The following is a 16,351-nucleotide window of genomic DNA, read 5'->3' as shown; positions in this document are numbered from 1 at the left end:
CGTACTACAGTAGCCTATCAACGGAGAGTATTCACACTGTGCAGAAACGCTCCTGTTCAGCGTATGGCGATGGTTTCTCATTCAAACCGTCGTCCTGTTTTGGGTTGGAATGACCGTCTTGTGTTTACGACGCTCAACTGTGACAATAGCCAAGAGCACGTGTAGGGCGGGGGAAAGTAAAAATGAGAAACATGCCTTCAGAATCCAATGTTTTGATAGAAAGAAGTGATGCGAATCATTCGACCAAAACGTTCTGCTTATCGCCTGAAATTGTTTTCGCATGGTTTCAGAAAAATAAAGAATAATTGACCGAGAAAATTGTGTTGAATTGAAATTAGCCTCGGATACGTTTTTATCGATTGTATAATACGCAGCAGTTGGTCAGACTTGGAACGTCTGTATAGTCGGTGTTTTTAATGGATAATTATGGAATCTTGTATGAAAAGGACGTGCTGAAGCTCTGACATTTTAGCTTCAGAAGAGATTAAGATTGGTCCCTATGACATGGAAACATATGCCCCTCTTTGGATTCGCGGGGTTTGGTTGAATTTATATTATTTTCATTTTTATTGCTTACACTTTTGTGTTGTCATGGGTTATCAAATTGTATGTGCTCAAGGTCATTCTTAAAGCGACTCAATGTTTAGTTCAAGATCTCAGAAAAAAATCATTAACAACTCCAGTCATGGAGAGCTACTTTCCAGGTTATTTTCCATATCACTGTTAATCACCTATTTAAAGAGGAGCGGTGTCATCAGTTAACCACTTATAATGAAATCTTTTGTCACTTTTGAATATGTAAATCAAAACACTAGAATATCATCAATCATCTTAACTACTGAAGCAGATGGCCTAGCTTCAATGTCAGTGCTTTACAGGTGTTTGTATACCTGTAGCACCACAATTTCAAGGCAAACACGTGAAACCTTGGTGGAGTTTGGAAGTGACTGATTTTATGCAGTGAGGTTATTTATAATTCATATGATAGTTAATTGCTTGCTGCATAATAATCCACAGTATTTTAATCATCATTGTTTGCACAGGAAAGCATAATTGCAATTTTTTACATTGTTGCTTGTCAAACTGTACAATTTCTGAACAGTTTTGAATTGGACCCAGCAGATACAGAAAACAAGTCTGTATTGGAAAAGTGTACAAATCAACCATTGAGCTAAAATTCTAATTATGTGACTTTATTATTAAACGTACAGGATGCAAAACCAGACATGGCTGTGATTTTTGCCTTATTGAAGACCATGGTTCAATCTCAGGATTCTACTGACATGAAATGGTTATTTAGTAAATAGTGGCAGCTGTTTTTGCTGCTGGTCTATCATATATAATGGAAGCACACTAACAAAAGGTAGGCTTCATTATTACAGTTCCATTGCTGTTAACGAGCCTGATTTTTCCCTAGTCAATCTGATTTTTTTAGATACAAAGTATGCGGTAGGCTAGGTGTAGTGTTAGGGGGATGGATGATATATCACTGTCAGCCTCTGTAGGAGCATTATTCTTCTATTCAGGTGGGGCAGTTTTTTTTTTAGAGACAGACATAATATGCCCACCTGTCTCCAGCTGTCAAGAAAGAATGCCCCCACCCCCACTTTTGAAATTGGACATTGACCAGTGAATCAATTCTACTGTGCTTTCTGAGGTGCATGCCAAAAGACATATTCTAACGAGAAGCCATGTTACATTCATAACTGTATCACAGGGAGGGAAACTAATTAAGGATTAGGGGAAAGTATTTTCTGGCTACATGTTTACTTGCCTCATTGATTTTAAAATGACGTTCATCAGTAATTACAAACCAGGTGAGCCAACAGCTGAAATAAAACATTACATTAATTAAACCACATGTATTTTGGGATAATGAGAGAATCTCATTTATGTCACATTTTCTCCGCTGACAGAAAAAATTAAGGTTATTAAGTTGGATATTGCTGGCCCACTAATGGGGGGGTCACTCAACATGTAAACGTACTGTGCGCAGTGTGGGTTATTTAAAAGGGAGATCAAATCAAGAGAGAAGGTACTCAGCTTCGTCCTTATTAATGTTTAAGTCCTTAAATGTCTCAACTACACTTGCCATTTATTTATCTTGCTGGAAGGGTTGGTTATATTACAAAAGGTAATGCATTTAAAAAAGCAAATATATTCTCTCTTTGTAAGTATACAGAACTTTGTTCAATGAAATTCGGGGAATGTGCTGGTGTGTGTGAGAAAATGGATCAGTACTCAATGATCCGTATGTCTTACCAACAGTCAGTACTGCTACAGCTTTTTATTCATGGATTTTCCTTTTGAATTTGAACGTGCAAAGAAAAAAAAAGACCCTAAAAATATAATTTTCTGTCAAAGAATGGCAAAAGCGTATGTCTGACCAATTTGTAAACATCTCAGCCATAATAAATGTACAGGCATGCAATGTCAGGTTGCTTTTGGTCAGCATTTGCACATAAGTACATAATTACATTCCACATTGTTATTATCAATAGACTCATTCCATGCTACATTTAACACATGACCATTTATCCTTGCACTATCATACAGTGTAATCCAAAATGGGTCAGCAGGCATTGAGATCAATATTCTTTGTGGGTCTGCAAAGGCATTGTTTAAAAAAAAAAAATTTTTTTTTAAGGTTAATCTCAAGACATTAATTCCAGGAAGCTTGCAGTCTGTAGTGTGAATTGCCTGCGAGGGGAAAAAAAGGAACATTTTCACAGTTGCTTTTGTACTGAACGTACTGCATTTCAGTTTTCTAACACTCCAGTTTTCCCCTGCCATATTCTGTTTGACCGGTAACACAGTTGCAATGCCTATGCGCTCCATTAATGATCATTACACTACACTTTGACCAGAGTTTCAGACTAGAGTGCTGAGACAGCACAGAGCTCCACTGTTCCTTGAGTTCTTACTGTGTGGGGTGTGTGATTATACTCCATGAAATACGATGCCCTTACCGTCCAATACAGATTACCACATTAATGTGTGCAGTAGTACAAGGTGTGGCCTCAGTAGTGATAACGTATTCATGACATTGAACTATTACTGGTTATCAGATACGACAGCCTGCATAATACGTTACATAATGTTTCTCAGATGCAGTTTCTCACTGCATATTAACATTGCTTGAACCCTTCGGGGGTTTCTCTGTGTCGGCCTGTCGTGTTCATGGGACAAAATGCTTTTATGCGCAGCAGAGTTCCCATTGCGAAATATTCTGGGCGGAGATGTGGGCAAGTGGCCGTGAGCTCCACCGATAGATGCTTTGCGTCGTGCGTGCGGCGCGTGCGCAGACGCTGCCGTATGTAGTACTGTACATCTTCATTTCCCCTTTACTGGTTTCCCGAATGGATGCACACGAAGAGCACCAGGCCCCAAGGTTTGTAGAATTACAACAGTAGGCCCTAACTCTTATATGGTGGATGAAGAATTGCATGTGACTTTGTGAGAAAAGGGTTCTGTCAAACACTACCGACCGGTTCCTAGATGCGCTCCGCGATTGCTTTTTACTAGCTCGGCCGTGACTAGGCGAAGGTCACCCACTTTCATAGCCGAATTCGTACCGGTGTTTCTCCTACGCTCCCTTACGGTACACGCCCGGACAGTGTTTAGCGTCGTCTGCCCTGACCAGGGACGGGCGGAAAAGAAATAAATGACACGTGTTCTCCGGGGGGCCTTATTTAGCCAGAACCGCGGAGGTTCACTGACAGGACGCTCAATTACACAGGTGTCCTGGAGAAACGATATTAAGCGCGGCTTTGCTGAGCAAGTCAAAGCAGCGGGCTGGCGGGCTAATGTGGTGCCGCAGGTATCTGCGCTGGCGAGGCTGAAGGAGACTGAATTATTTATTTATTTATTTATTTATTTATTTATTTATTTATTTATTTATTTATTTTCAGAGCTAACTTAACATGCCGGAGTGTCCTTCCTCCTTTCCTCTTTTTATGCTGACCTGAGCAGCATGCTGATTGTGCTTGGCCTCATTGCTGGCCTGTATGTCCGGTTTCTTTGTGCATCGCGGCGTAATTTGAACTCCCCCTTGTCTGAAAATGAAATAGTCAAATGCACGGTGGCCTAAAAAATTAGTACAAGGAGGGTCGGCTCAAAACCAGTGTACCGTGTCGCGGAATGAATGACTTGACATCATTTAAAAATTAAAAATAAAAAATTTCAGTCATTTCCATTGCCACTTCATCAGGATAGACGGGCGTCAAATATGAATGGCGCCTGGGGTTGATGAGTAATTTCCCTTCTCCTCCTTGCTTTTCATCAGCAATAATAGGCCCAGATGGCGGTTGGTGGAAATTGTAAAGCTGTCACATTGTGGTGTGGTAGACATCTGCTATGATATAAAGATGATCCATCGCAGTTGGGTGAACGGGCCTCATCTCTCTTCTGTGTGTGTGTGCGCGTGTGTGTGCGTGTACGTGTGTGTATGTGTGTGAGTGTGTGTGTGTGTGTGTGCGCGTGCATGTGTGTGTTTTTGTTTGTTTCAGGGTGGGAATTCCATAGATCACACGTACAGATGCCGCTCTCCCTGTATAGTGTAGGCAGAATAACAACAGGAACCCAAGGCAGAAAAATAGAACAGAATGAAAAGCAGTTGTTCATTTAACAATGAAATGCTTCCTTGTAGTGAGAGAGGGTATTATTCAGTTAACCCGCAGTATCAGGTCAGGTATATTTCGAAAGCGTAATGCTAACTACAAGTTCAGTTATGGGTCCACATGAAAGCTGAGTCTTGCATGACAAGGACGGAACTATTATTTCTTCTTTTTCTGTCGTTATCGGTCTCAAGTCATCCTTAGGAGTAGAGGTAGTTTGAGTGGCGGGGAAAGAAAGGTACACAAGTCTGTGAGGCTCTTAACTGCATTCGAAACCATTTTACCCCCGTGTGGGAGATTAATATATCAAAACCAAGCCCTTCGGGTACTTAGTCGTGCTATTCTCCCTTTCCCCGATCTCTCAATCAGGTTTTAATCATTGCGTTCCTTCCCTGCGCGATTGTTCCTGGTTTTTTTGTTTTCCCCTTGGCAGAGGCTCGTAAACCGCTGATGCCGTTTTCGGAAGGCGGTTTTGATCCTCCGTGATCTGCAAAGCACCCATCTGGAAAAGGGCAGCTTTGTGTTTTGCTGTGGAGTGTCTGCTTATGGCTCTCCTTCATGCCCTGCCGGCCGCCGCCCCCTTCTCGTGTTTTCACTCCTATCCAGTGTCATCAAACTTGTCCCAACTGCCAGATGCAATCCCTTTCTCAGAATCTATGCCAGGGGGGATTTAAAAAAAAACATTTTATTGCCCATTTTTAAAAAATATTCCCCAAACTTAGAATTCCCGATTATAATTGAAAGCCTGTCCTGTTCCATCACTATGGTGACCCCTGTTAGTTTATTTACTAGCACTGACGTTCTATGGAACCCATGAAGTCACCTGCCGCCTCTGCTGTCCACTGGCTGAGCTGTTCACTTGCTGTGCCGGAGAACTGACCAATCGGTGCCACCGACGCAGACAGATCTGATGAGTCGCTATTGCACAGTGGTGTTCCCCAGCAAAACCGCGGCCGTTTATGCATTTTTTTCCCCATGGCACTCGAGGTCCGTCTGAAATGGCCCAGTGAGGATTTGGTTCACGTTACAGGTCCCATTCCTGCACTGAGAACTAGAGTATGTCAGCTGGTGTCACGCACCGTGTAGCACCCCTGGGAAGGGGGTGTGGATGTTCTGGGTTTTCACCGTAATTTGTCTCACGGAGAGTGCGAGAGAGAGCACACTGACAACGAAAACAAATAATCGAACAGCTTCACCCTCGCCCCCTCATGGGTTCTGGGCAAGAAAACAATAAACTAAAACGGCGAAGACAAAACAAACTGAACATAGCGAAAGCTTTTCCGCTCCTCGCTATCTAGCTGACCATTTCCTCAGCTTTTCAGCCACGATAGTTTCTCTTTGTCTTTAGCGCGCTGAAGAACAGACCATCTCTCGCCCTCTCAGTGTGTGCTCCCAGTCTCGGCTCCATACTGTGGAGAGGAGCGCACCTTTAAGCACCTGGGCTGACTCGTTAACACAGCCCAGGTGTGTGTACTCTTTCCCCCCCCCCCCTCTTAGGCGTGTCTGAGACAAATCTGAATCTCCACTGGACTGGATGCCGCAGCTGAGTAGTCAAATAGGACATTGGCAGCCATGTTGGAACCAGGGTATCCTGCTGCTGTGAAGGCTACTTCTTCTGTGTGGATATTTGTCATTGCTAAACTGTCATCCATGAACTAAGAGCAGTGTTTAGCAGTGTGTTAGCGGTCTGACAGCCTGTGCCTTCTACGTGACAAAGGCCGCAGTGCATACACTCACACACGTGCACACACATACACACACACACGTAACGCACACACACACACACGCATGCATGCACAAACACACACAACACACACGCATGCACAACACACATGCATGCACGCACAAACACACACGCATGCACGCATGCACAACACGCATGCATGCACACACGCACACACGCACAAACACACACGCACACACATACACACACGCACACACACACACACACTAGCTATCACTGATGAAGCTGAAACAGTTTCTTTGTAGGGCCAGCTAACCATCTGCATGGCTCCATTAACATTTTCATTTACTCTGGGGTTTGACTCATCCATAGGCATGCGGTTCCCTGTTTTGGTGCAGATGTGCGATGATAACACTCACTGTTTACCTTCATCAACAAAGAACAGATGTCCTGTTACTTGTGGCTGTTTTCCTAGACGTGGGCACGAGCCTTTGAAATGATTGTTCCTGTCACCCGTGGCAAACGAGAGTATATAGCTTCACGGTCTAAATAGCTGCTATGCGGTGAAGGACATAAGGGTGTCTCATCAAATAAACGGAGGTACACGTGCCTTATCATTTTCAATGAAAGATTTAAGCTAATTTCAGCTAGCTTCTGTCTTTCCAGAATTTGTGATTGTTCTTTGTTGCTATGGAGCCGCATTGCTGTTGCATTGATTAATACCATCGAAGGTCGTAATGGAAGACGTTAGCCTATTTAAGCAACACCAGAAGCGAAAATCTTTAATGTTTAAATATTACAAATCTGGGACCTGCATTTTAAAGTTTAATGATATCCTGTAAAATTTAAGACCCTGGTCTTTTTGAAAAATCTACAACAGGATGCTCCAGTTTGAAGGAGTGCCTCTTTCAGATTTTTTTGGCTGACTCAGTTCGAACTATAGCACCAGGACCATACAGCTGTTTGGCCCTACTGAATAATAATTTTGTATTTATGCATAATAATTAAGCAATGACAGCATTTTATTATCTTATGTAACAATGTAGAATGCTTCAGGGTAATAATTCTGCACTCACAACCACTGAAATTGGCAGAAAAAAAATAATGGTGAATATTTTTACCCACCCACTACCAAAAAGCTGTTTCCAAAATTATAAAACATAATATGCAGGCAGGAACAGATGAGTGGTTGCTAGGCAAGGGCAAAAAAGACCTGAGTTATTACCACTCCACCTTGAACTTTGTAAGTCCCTACATCTCATGCATCCCATCACCATGCATAATCTCCCCAATCTCTAGGGGCCTACGGATTTTAAAGAGCCCGCTGCATTTATGTCAGGCAAATAGACCCAGTTACTCGGTGAAATGTCCAGTGTTTATTCAACTCCTAACAGAGTATATATGAGTCCAACTGGGACCATATGTACTCTGTAAGGGTTGATTGGACGCTGAAAATTGTACAGTGCACAAGGTGAGGGTTCAGATCGTTGGTTTGTTGCGAATGGGAAGCGATGCAGTCGGGGGTGCGGTTATAATGTGGAAGACGAAGTTATCGGGGCAGTTAGCGGTGGTGTGTAACGAGAGCGCCTCCTTTAAGAGAGAAGAGAGAATGAACGCGCTCCCGCTGTTTTTTTCGGGCTCGCTCCTATCTCGCCTCGCGCGCGGACAGACGGCGGATTTCCAGGCCTGTCACAGGCAGATAATCCGAGCTGTCAGCCTCTCCAGGACAGTCACGCGCCCGTCCCGGTCACCCGGGACAAACGGCGTCCCGCGCAAGGGGGGCGGGGGGGGGGAGGGGGGGCGCGAATCCGCCCCGCGCTGCTCCCGGGACTCGCCCAAGGGTAGCTAGCGGTAGGACGCCCAGCCCGGAGGTGTCGCCTCCTGCCGCACTCCCCTCAAATTTAATTAACTGATAGGGACGTGAGTAAGCGCCGTGCATTCATTTCCATTCTAATTAAGGGGAAAAAAAACCGACGCTGGCGTTCACAGTCGCCATTGTTTTTCCCCGGTAAAACTCTGAGCTCCTTCCCTCTCGGGGAAAGATGCCATTCAGCCCGGCCCGAGCTGGAGATGAAGATCGCGCCGGCGATATGGGGCTGGGGTTTTTTTTTTTTTTTTTTTTTTTTCAGGCCTGCTCGGGCATAACTGGCATGTTGTCACCCATCAGAGTTTCGCGTCGGGCATATTTACCAGGCCTGTCGATTGAGTGACAGCCCATCTCTTCGGAGCGGGAGACGGGTGGGGGGAACTGAGACCGACGCCGGGGTGAACTCCTGGGCAGCCCGCCGGTCCCTCTCGCGGGTTCGAATTCCGCCCTTGATCTCCAGGTGGATGCCTGTTCCCTCTCTCCGGCGGCGGTTTCGGGTCTCTGGCGGCTTGGGCTTCGCGCTGTCTGTGTTCCCCCCGGGAGATCTGTGCACTGTTCCCTCAGTGAGCAGTGGGATTTGCACATTGTCATTCAGAACAGAAACAGATATGTGTGCACATATAAACACTCGCACACGTGCGCCGTAGCTGTTCTGTATGGGGCGGGTGCTGCACTGTGGTAGTGGTTGAGTTTCCCCTCCCCTCCCTTCCCTGTAAAGGGCTTTGGTATCATGGTACAGTTTGAAATGTTGTCCGCTGATGTCGTAGTTGGCGTGGTCTCTGGGAGCACACATGGCCGAGCTGTGCTCCCAGCATGCACGCTGGCCCTTCCTCTCCTCGCCGCGTGCTGCGGGCCCCGAGCTGCCGCTCACTCGCTCACTCGCTCGCGAAGCTTGTCAGGCGGGCCGGGATTTACCGCCAACCTGGGAAGGCGCGGCTCCTGCCGGGATGCCTTCCACGCGACCGTCCAATGGCAGCCGTGTCTGTGAAGCAGGTGACGAAGAAGTTCGTCACAGACAAACATTAGCCGCTGCGGTTAAAGTAGCCTGCTTCTGTCTTTCATCGATAGCACTGATATTGTCAGTGGACCCTTAATGGAGTTCTTAACGCTCCAAGGCTCAGAGAGACTTTTCTGAATGAAATGGTCCAATCCTATCAATCGGAATAGGGCAGGGTGATATTCCGGTTGGGCTTGATCAGTTTGGTGTGGCTTACATGAGCCCGAGTGTCATCAAAGCCCAGGAGTGAGGGTAGCATTAAACCGCTGGTCGAGACCGCGGGCGATATTATTCCACCGCGTTATCAAAAAGGTCAAGGAGGAGTCCTCCCAGCTGCATCGCGTAACTATTAGGCTACACGTCCGTCATTCGTGATAGTGTGTTTGTGGAAGGCCAAAGTGTTCACGATTTAGCAGATTAGTCTGGACTAACGGAGGAGTAAGATACGATCAATATGCACGGTACACACATACACACTTAATTAAAATGTTAATATCATAATGTTTGCGCAGTCATGCCAGGGACCAGAAGTGTGATTGAGTATTCTAATAAAAGCCATTGAATCCTCTCCTGGATGCTGTAGCATTTGGCAATTTATGTGGCTGTATACATATAATATGAATACAGCCCTAAAGTAAGTTTTGGTACATATGTGTGTCTATGCACACACACACACACACACACACACACACACACACACACACACATACATATGTACTGTATATATGTCTGTATTAAATGTGCGCAGGAACAATATTTAACCCAAGCTGTGCCTGTACCCAATGCCTTACCCTGTGTCCTTCCCTCCCGACTGTATAATTGGAGCATTCTCCACGGTGTCGGCACTCACTCACTCAGTTAACCGTGGCCAGGCTGGAGGAGGGAAAGCTCCCCCGCTCATGAATATTAATTAGCTCCCGTTTTAGACGGGCCGACGTGGGGGCCCTTGCGTCCTGGGATCCTTCTGTGGCGCGGCGAGGACCCGCCGTGGCGTGGCGTGGGGGCCACTCTGGCTCACGGCGTTTCGGTCAGCCGCTCCCTCTCCCTCTCCCGCCGGCTGCTCCCTCTCCCGCCGCTCCAGGAGTCAGAGCGCGGCGGAGGGGAGGCGCTCGCCACTCCGCTTTATTGTTGCTGCAGCGCGCGTGAAAGTAAAAATGGCCCCGGCTGAAAATTGCATCAATTACCGGCAATCTTTCACAGGGACCTCTGGTGCCGCCTCGCTGCGCCACGCTCCGCCGTGTGTGTGTGTGTGTGTGTGTGCGTGTGTGTATGTGTGTGTGTATGTGTGTGTGTGTGTGAGAGAGAGTGAGTGAGTTTGTGAGTGTGTGTGTGTGTGTGAGAGAGAGAGTGTGTGTGAGAGAGAGAGAGAGAGTGTGTGTGTGCATGTGTGAGAGAGAGAGAGTGTGCGTATACTTGTGTGATAGTGTGTGTATGCGTGTGTGTGTGTGTACATTTGCGAGAGAGAGTGTGTGAGTGTGTGTGAAATTGTGTGTGTGTGTGTATGTGTGTGTGTGAGAGAGAGAGTGAGTTTGTGAGTGTGTGTGCGTGTGTGTGTGTGTGTGTGTGTGTGCATGTGTGAGAGAGAGAGAGTGTGCCTGAGAGAGAGTGTGTGTATACTTGTGTGATAGTGTGTGTATGCGTGTATGTGTGTGTGTGTGTGTGTGTGTGTGGCAGCCCAAAAACCTCTAAAAACTATAGGCTACAGCACCTCAAGACAATTCGCTTTTAGCTGTTTTCCAGCTAGTGTAACAAAATTAAACTAATCAGAGATGCAATATCATTTAACTTTCTGGCAACAGAAAGCGCTGTCGCGTCACCTAATTTTCAGCTTGTCGTAACAAGATGGGAAAAAAAGAAATCAAATGCTTGGTTGATTTTATTAAAGCTCCCAGTATGAATCTTAGCCTGGGAGATGAAGTGATTCCTGCATAAGTGACTTGACTGAGGCCTGGGATGGGGGAAGAATGCGAGTGTTTTTATGAATGACTGTGTTCAGCACAGTGGGGTGTGTGACAGTACCTAGGTCTGCTAATGCACTGATACAGGCCTGACAACACTCTGTGCACTCTCAGGAGGCACTCTTACAAGCATTCATGCATTCACACACATACAACATACACACACATGCACACATGTATACTCACGCACATCCTCAAACTCCCCATTGAATTGTTTTTCATCTGATGTCTGAAAAAATATCGAAATTGGGCTATGTCTTTTATTTTCAGCTGAAATAAAATATAACTTATGCTAACTGTGCATAGTCGTGGCAAGAAAAAACAGAAATGCATAAGCTACAGCATGCACACCCACACACACACGTACACGTACAGACTCACTCACACACACACACACACACAAAGCTCTGTCCTTATCTTCCTGCAAGTATGCCATACACGATTCTCCAGCGAGCCCATACAAACCCAGATCCCAGCTTTCTGTAAAGTGTGAGTCTGCAGCTGCACGGAAAAACATTGAAAACTACAGTGGGGAAATTGTGGCTGGCTGGCTGGCTGGCTGGCTAGCTTGGGGAACCTTTAAATAATTTAACGCAGAGCAGAGTGAGAACCCTTGAGCGAAGGGGCTTCGGCTCGAAAACGTGGACAGATACGAGCGAGCGGGAGAATATGTCACGCCTGACATTTAGTTAATCAGCTGGCGTCGCGCGCGATTACCTCTGGCTCGGCTGCGTGTCGGGGGCAGATTTAGGGGAACGCCTGAGCCCCGGGCCGGGGATGCGGGGCCTCAGAGAGGGGGCGAGCTCGGAGCGAGGGGGACGCCAGTGTTTTATCTTATTGCTGCAGGGTACGGTCACAGCATCGGGCGAAATGATTTTCCACTCGCAATGCTTAATGCTCCCGCCGCTGCTCGATAAGCAATTCTGAAGCAAATTTAGCGTGCCTCCAATATGCCAATTTTTTTTTTTTTTTTTTTCCTCACGATCTAGCAGAAATTAAAATGCAATGGTAAAAAATCAACGCTAAAAAGCACTAATTACAAATACCTGTTTTTTAAGTAAGTCATTATGCAGCCGTAGAACTTGTGTGTGCCTTTAAAGTCTTTGAAAACATCTCAGTAGTGGTTGTGAATTCACTGGCGCACATTTCTAATAGAGACATACCGCTCACGATTCATTTAAATCACTTCCCAGAAATGTGTCCGAGACAGAAACATTGCCCCGAAGAAAACTGTGGGACGCAAGCTTTAAATAATTAAGTGCTGACCTCGTCTGGTGCTGTTACTCTGTGACCCTGTGAAGATAGACTCTCTGCAATGTTCTTTTTTCTTCTTCTGTTTTTTTCCCCAACCTTCTGCGGTTGCTGATGCAAGGTCTGCTTTTAAGTGTCGCGGTTTCTCGCCGAATCTCGCTTGGCGGCCGATCCTTGGCTTGGCTGCTTGAACTTAAATCCCTCGTCGTCACATGACACGGCTAACGGCTCCTCCCGGTGACTGGCTAAATCAATAAAGAGTTCCGCGTGTTTCCACAGACTTGCGAAATGACACTTTAAATGGAAAAACGAAACTCACCGGACGAGCAATCCCTTTCTGATTGGGTTTCGAGCCGCTTATTTTCTTCCCAAAGCCGTCTCTGATACTTATACGTCTGCCGCATTGAGTCGAAACAAGCCCTCTGACACAAACAGGATTCGCCTCATCGTCCTGAGAGGCCACGACGCGCACTGCTCTCGTTTTGGCGGGAATTAGCCGTAGCTAACGCCTCACTTTCCATTAATATCACTTAGCGCGCTCCCCTCTCGGCAGGTTTGGGCCCACATGACCAGGGGCCGCCGTTAACGGAGAGCCTAATTGACAGTGAAAGTGATTTATTAAGTGGAACGCGAAGATTCACACCCGGGAAAATGAGTCGGGGTGGCAGTGCCACGACAAATTCTCCGTCCCGCGGAGAAGGCGGGGAAGGGTCAGGCCGTATTTCCCCCGCGGCCGCTAGCGCTCGCCAGGCGAACGGCGTTAGCCAACCCACCGCCGCGGACGAGCGGCACGCGGCGGCTTTAATCAAGGCGCTGTCGCCGTGGCAATAACTCTGTTAACATTCCGCTCTGGCCTCTGGTCCAGTCAGACTGAATCAGGCGGCATTCTGGGACGGCGCGGGCCCGGCGGTTGCCGCTGAGCATTTCGCCTTTCGCAAAATCAGTTTTTGGGACATTAACGGGTCGCGGAGTCGCTGATCCCGAACCAGAAAGTGTTGAGGGAGGCAGAAAGAGTAAATGAATCGCACGAGGACAGCGGGCAATGCAGCGCAGTCTAAACGGTTTCGGAGGCGGGAGGAGGAGGAGGAGGAGGAGGGGAGGGGGTTGGCTTCATCCCTGCCAACCTCACATATGCCCTGAAATTCCTTTGAGATAAAAAAAAAACTTGGATGTGGGGAACTGTCAGAAACATGTGTCATCTTCCCTTGAATCCTTCGGTCCCGCAGTCCCAGAAGAGGATAACGGTGGCGTGGGACGCCTCCCCCGTACGTCCTGTTAGGAAACAGCCTTTCCCTGGAGTCCTCACTACATTGGGAAATTGTCACCTGCAGTGTTTTGGCCTCTGCTCTGTGGAAAAAGCTGAAATTGGCTCTGGCCTTCTGGTGCTATGTGATGTGAGTGTGTACCGGAGAGAGGGGGTAGAAGGCAGAGAACTCTCTCGGGTAGGTATACTCCCAGTGCCCACCCCCATCCTTTGAGCCACTCGCTCCCAAGGTCACAGTCAGACTGTGCCGGACGTCCATGGTAACAAGCCGACAAATCCCATTGGACAACCCCCTCCCCCCTCCCGTGGCTCTCTGTACCGTGAGTCCGCCAAAGACTCCGCTACAGGAAGTCCCAAGTCAAGTCATTAAACAGAGCGGCGGGGGGGGGGGGGTGTTTCACACTTGAATAAACTGTCGAGTGTGCATTAACGGCGGTCTGTGACTCAGGCGCGTTTAAGGGCCTCTGAACCCTTCCAGATTCGGCTTTCCTAAAAATAGGAATTCCCCTGCCCGCACTGTTAAATAAGAATTCCTGGTCTCTTGCTGAACGTTAAGCGCGGCCCAGTTTGGTGGTGTAAATTAGCCCGCACAATTTGCAGTAACTGGCTCCGGCATTATCCTCAACGTGCTCTAAGCCTTTCCGCTGCACAAGACAATTAAACGGAACTAATGAAGGTCTCTTCAGCCGGGGGAGAATGACAAGGCGGACGGGGTGAGGTGAATGCGGGCCTCATGTGACACGGGGTACAGGGCCAGGCTGCGGCCTGCGATGTCTTTGTCGAAGAGTGAAGCCAAGACAGAGTGCCAGAAGGTTGCCTACAGGCAGCCACACCTGACCACAGTTCAAGCAAGGAGACGTATTGAGGCTCAACGTTTTGAATGTGATGATTATAATAAACATAAAGGAGTCTTACTTTCATTTGACTGCTTTAGTATGCTGAAATCCATAGGGTGGTGTCCAAGGAGAAAATATTACATAAATGTGTTCTTTTGTTTTGATGACATGACACGAAGAATGCTCTCACGTAATATCTCCAACAAATTTTTTATTCCTCGCATACGAATACTCGCTGCCCAAATATATAGTGCGCAAAAAAAAAGAAGGCAGACATTTTGGTTCGTGGAGTGGATCCATCACATTCAGGCCATTTGTTTCTATTTGTTGTGATAAGATGTTTAGGTTATTGAGAGCTAATTAGATTCTCTATTACTAAAGACAAACTGCTGTCTGTTTTAGAGAAGCCACAAGATATGGAATAACAAAATATGCAAGCTGTTTTGCCAATGACAACAACCAAACCATTGCCTGTGCCCTTAATTAATCTTTATTAGAGGGTTGAAGTGAGTCTTATGAAAGCTCTTTGCAACTCTTGGCATCCTCTACTGATCCTGTTAAAGCCTATAGTGTATGGACTTTAAATAGCTTGTAATGACCCTTCCAGGGATAGTCTCAATTACCTCAGTGACAACACACTTTACAACCTGAGAAACCAGAGCAGGAGAAGCAAGATCTTCCTGTCATCATTATTGTCCACAGCACTGTGCACTCCACTGTCTGCACAAACAACCCCACTGTCCAGTGTCCACACCACTGTGCACTCCACTGTCTAATGCACACACAACTCCACTGACCACACCACTGTGAACTCCACTGTCTAATGCACACACAACTCCACTGACCACACCACTGTGAACTCCACTGTCTAATGCACACACAACTCCACTGACCACACCACTGTGAACTCCACTGTCTAATGCACACACAACTCCACTGACCACACCACTGTGAACTCCACTGTCTAATGCACACACAACTCCACTGTCCAGTATCCACACCACTGTGAACTCCTCTGTCTAAATACACACACCCAACTCCACTGTCCACTCCTCTATTCACATCACTGCCTCTCTGTCCATGGCTCTCCACTGACATACAGAGTAGTCTGCAGGAAGACTCTATAGCTGTAGAAACCGCAACATATTTTCCAGGTTCAAACAACCGCAACACACAACACAATCCCCTTGAGAAAATAAGAGCGTTTATGAAGGAGTGCTAAAATAATCGTTTCCAGCAGGAGTATTGCTTTTTCCCTCGTGGGATGCTTGAGCTGTCAGAAGGAACATGAAGGGGTATCCTCCATCATTATTTGGGCTGTGGGCTGGACTTGAGGTGAGGTTTTTTGCCTCTTTGATTGAGCCTCTTTCATTTTGTAATCTTATTACCTGCATGATTGTATTGAAAATGCATTTCGTGAAATATTATTGTCTATATAATAACCTTTACGATTTAGCATAAAGGATCAATTGAGTGCTTCTGTAATCTCTGGTGGAAGCGTGTGTGAGAGAGAGAGCGAGAGAGGGAGAGTGAGAGAGAGAATGTTTATCTTATGACTTACTTTTTTAATGGACTGACTGCAGTTTATAAGTTTTTTAAGACGCTGTAGATAATTTCTCCTCCTGAAATTACTTCTTCTAATATAAATGTAAAACAAGTCCCACAGATTTCAGTTTGCTGCAGTTTCTCATAAGGCTTGCCTGCAATGTGGACATTGGTTGTATTTAAAAAACGGCATAAAAAAAACATTACTCCCGTTTGTTTGATCTCAATCTATTTTTTCCAAATTCTGTCTGGGAATGTGCCTTTCAGTTTTGTGTCAGAATCTCTTCCATTTTCTACTTTTTTTTTTACCACTCCTTTGTCCTCAGAATAATT

At 46.3% G+C, this 16,351-nt stretch overlaps 1 protein-coding gene across 2 annotated transcripts in view; it reads left to right on the top strand.

Moving 5' to 3' along the window:
• Positions 1-16,351, top strand: part of slc44a5a (solute carrier family 44 member 5a) — a 90,688-nt gene that overhangs the window by 765 nt on the left and 73,572 nt on the right. The window lies entirely within an intron of this gene.

This window comes from Anguilla anguilla, chromosome 6, assembly GCF_013347855.1.
Source record: "Anguilla anguilla isolate fAngAng1 chromosome 6, fAngAng1.pri, whole genome shotgun sequence".
In the NCBI taxonomy this organism is placed as follows: domain Eukaryota; kingdom Metazoa; phylum Chordata; class Actinopteri; order Anguilliformes; family Anguillidae; genus Anguilla; species Anguilla anguilla.
Note: the sequence above shows the minus strand (reverse complement) of the source record. Positions and strands in the feature narration are given on the sequence as shown.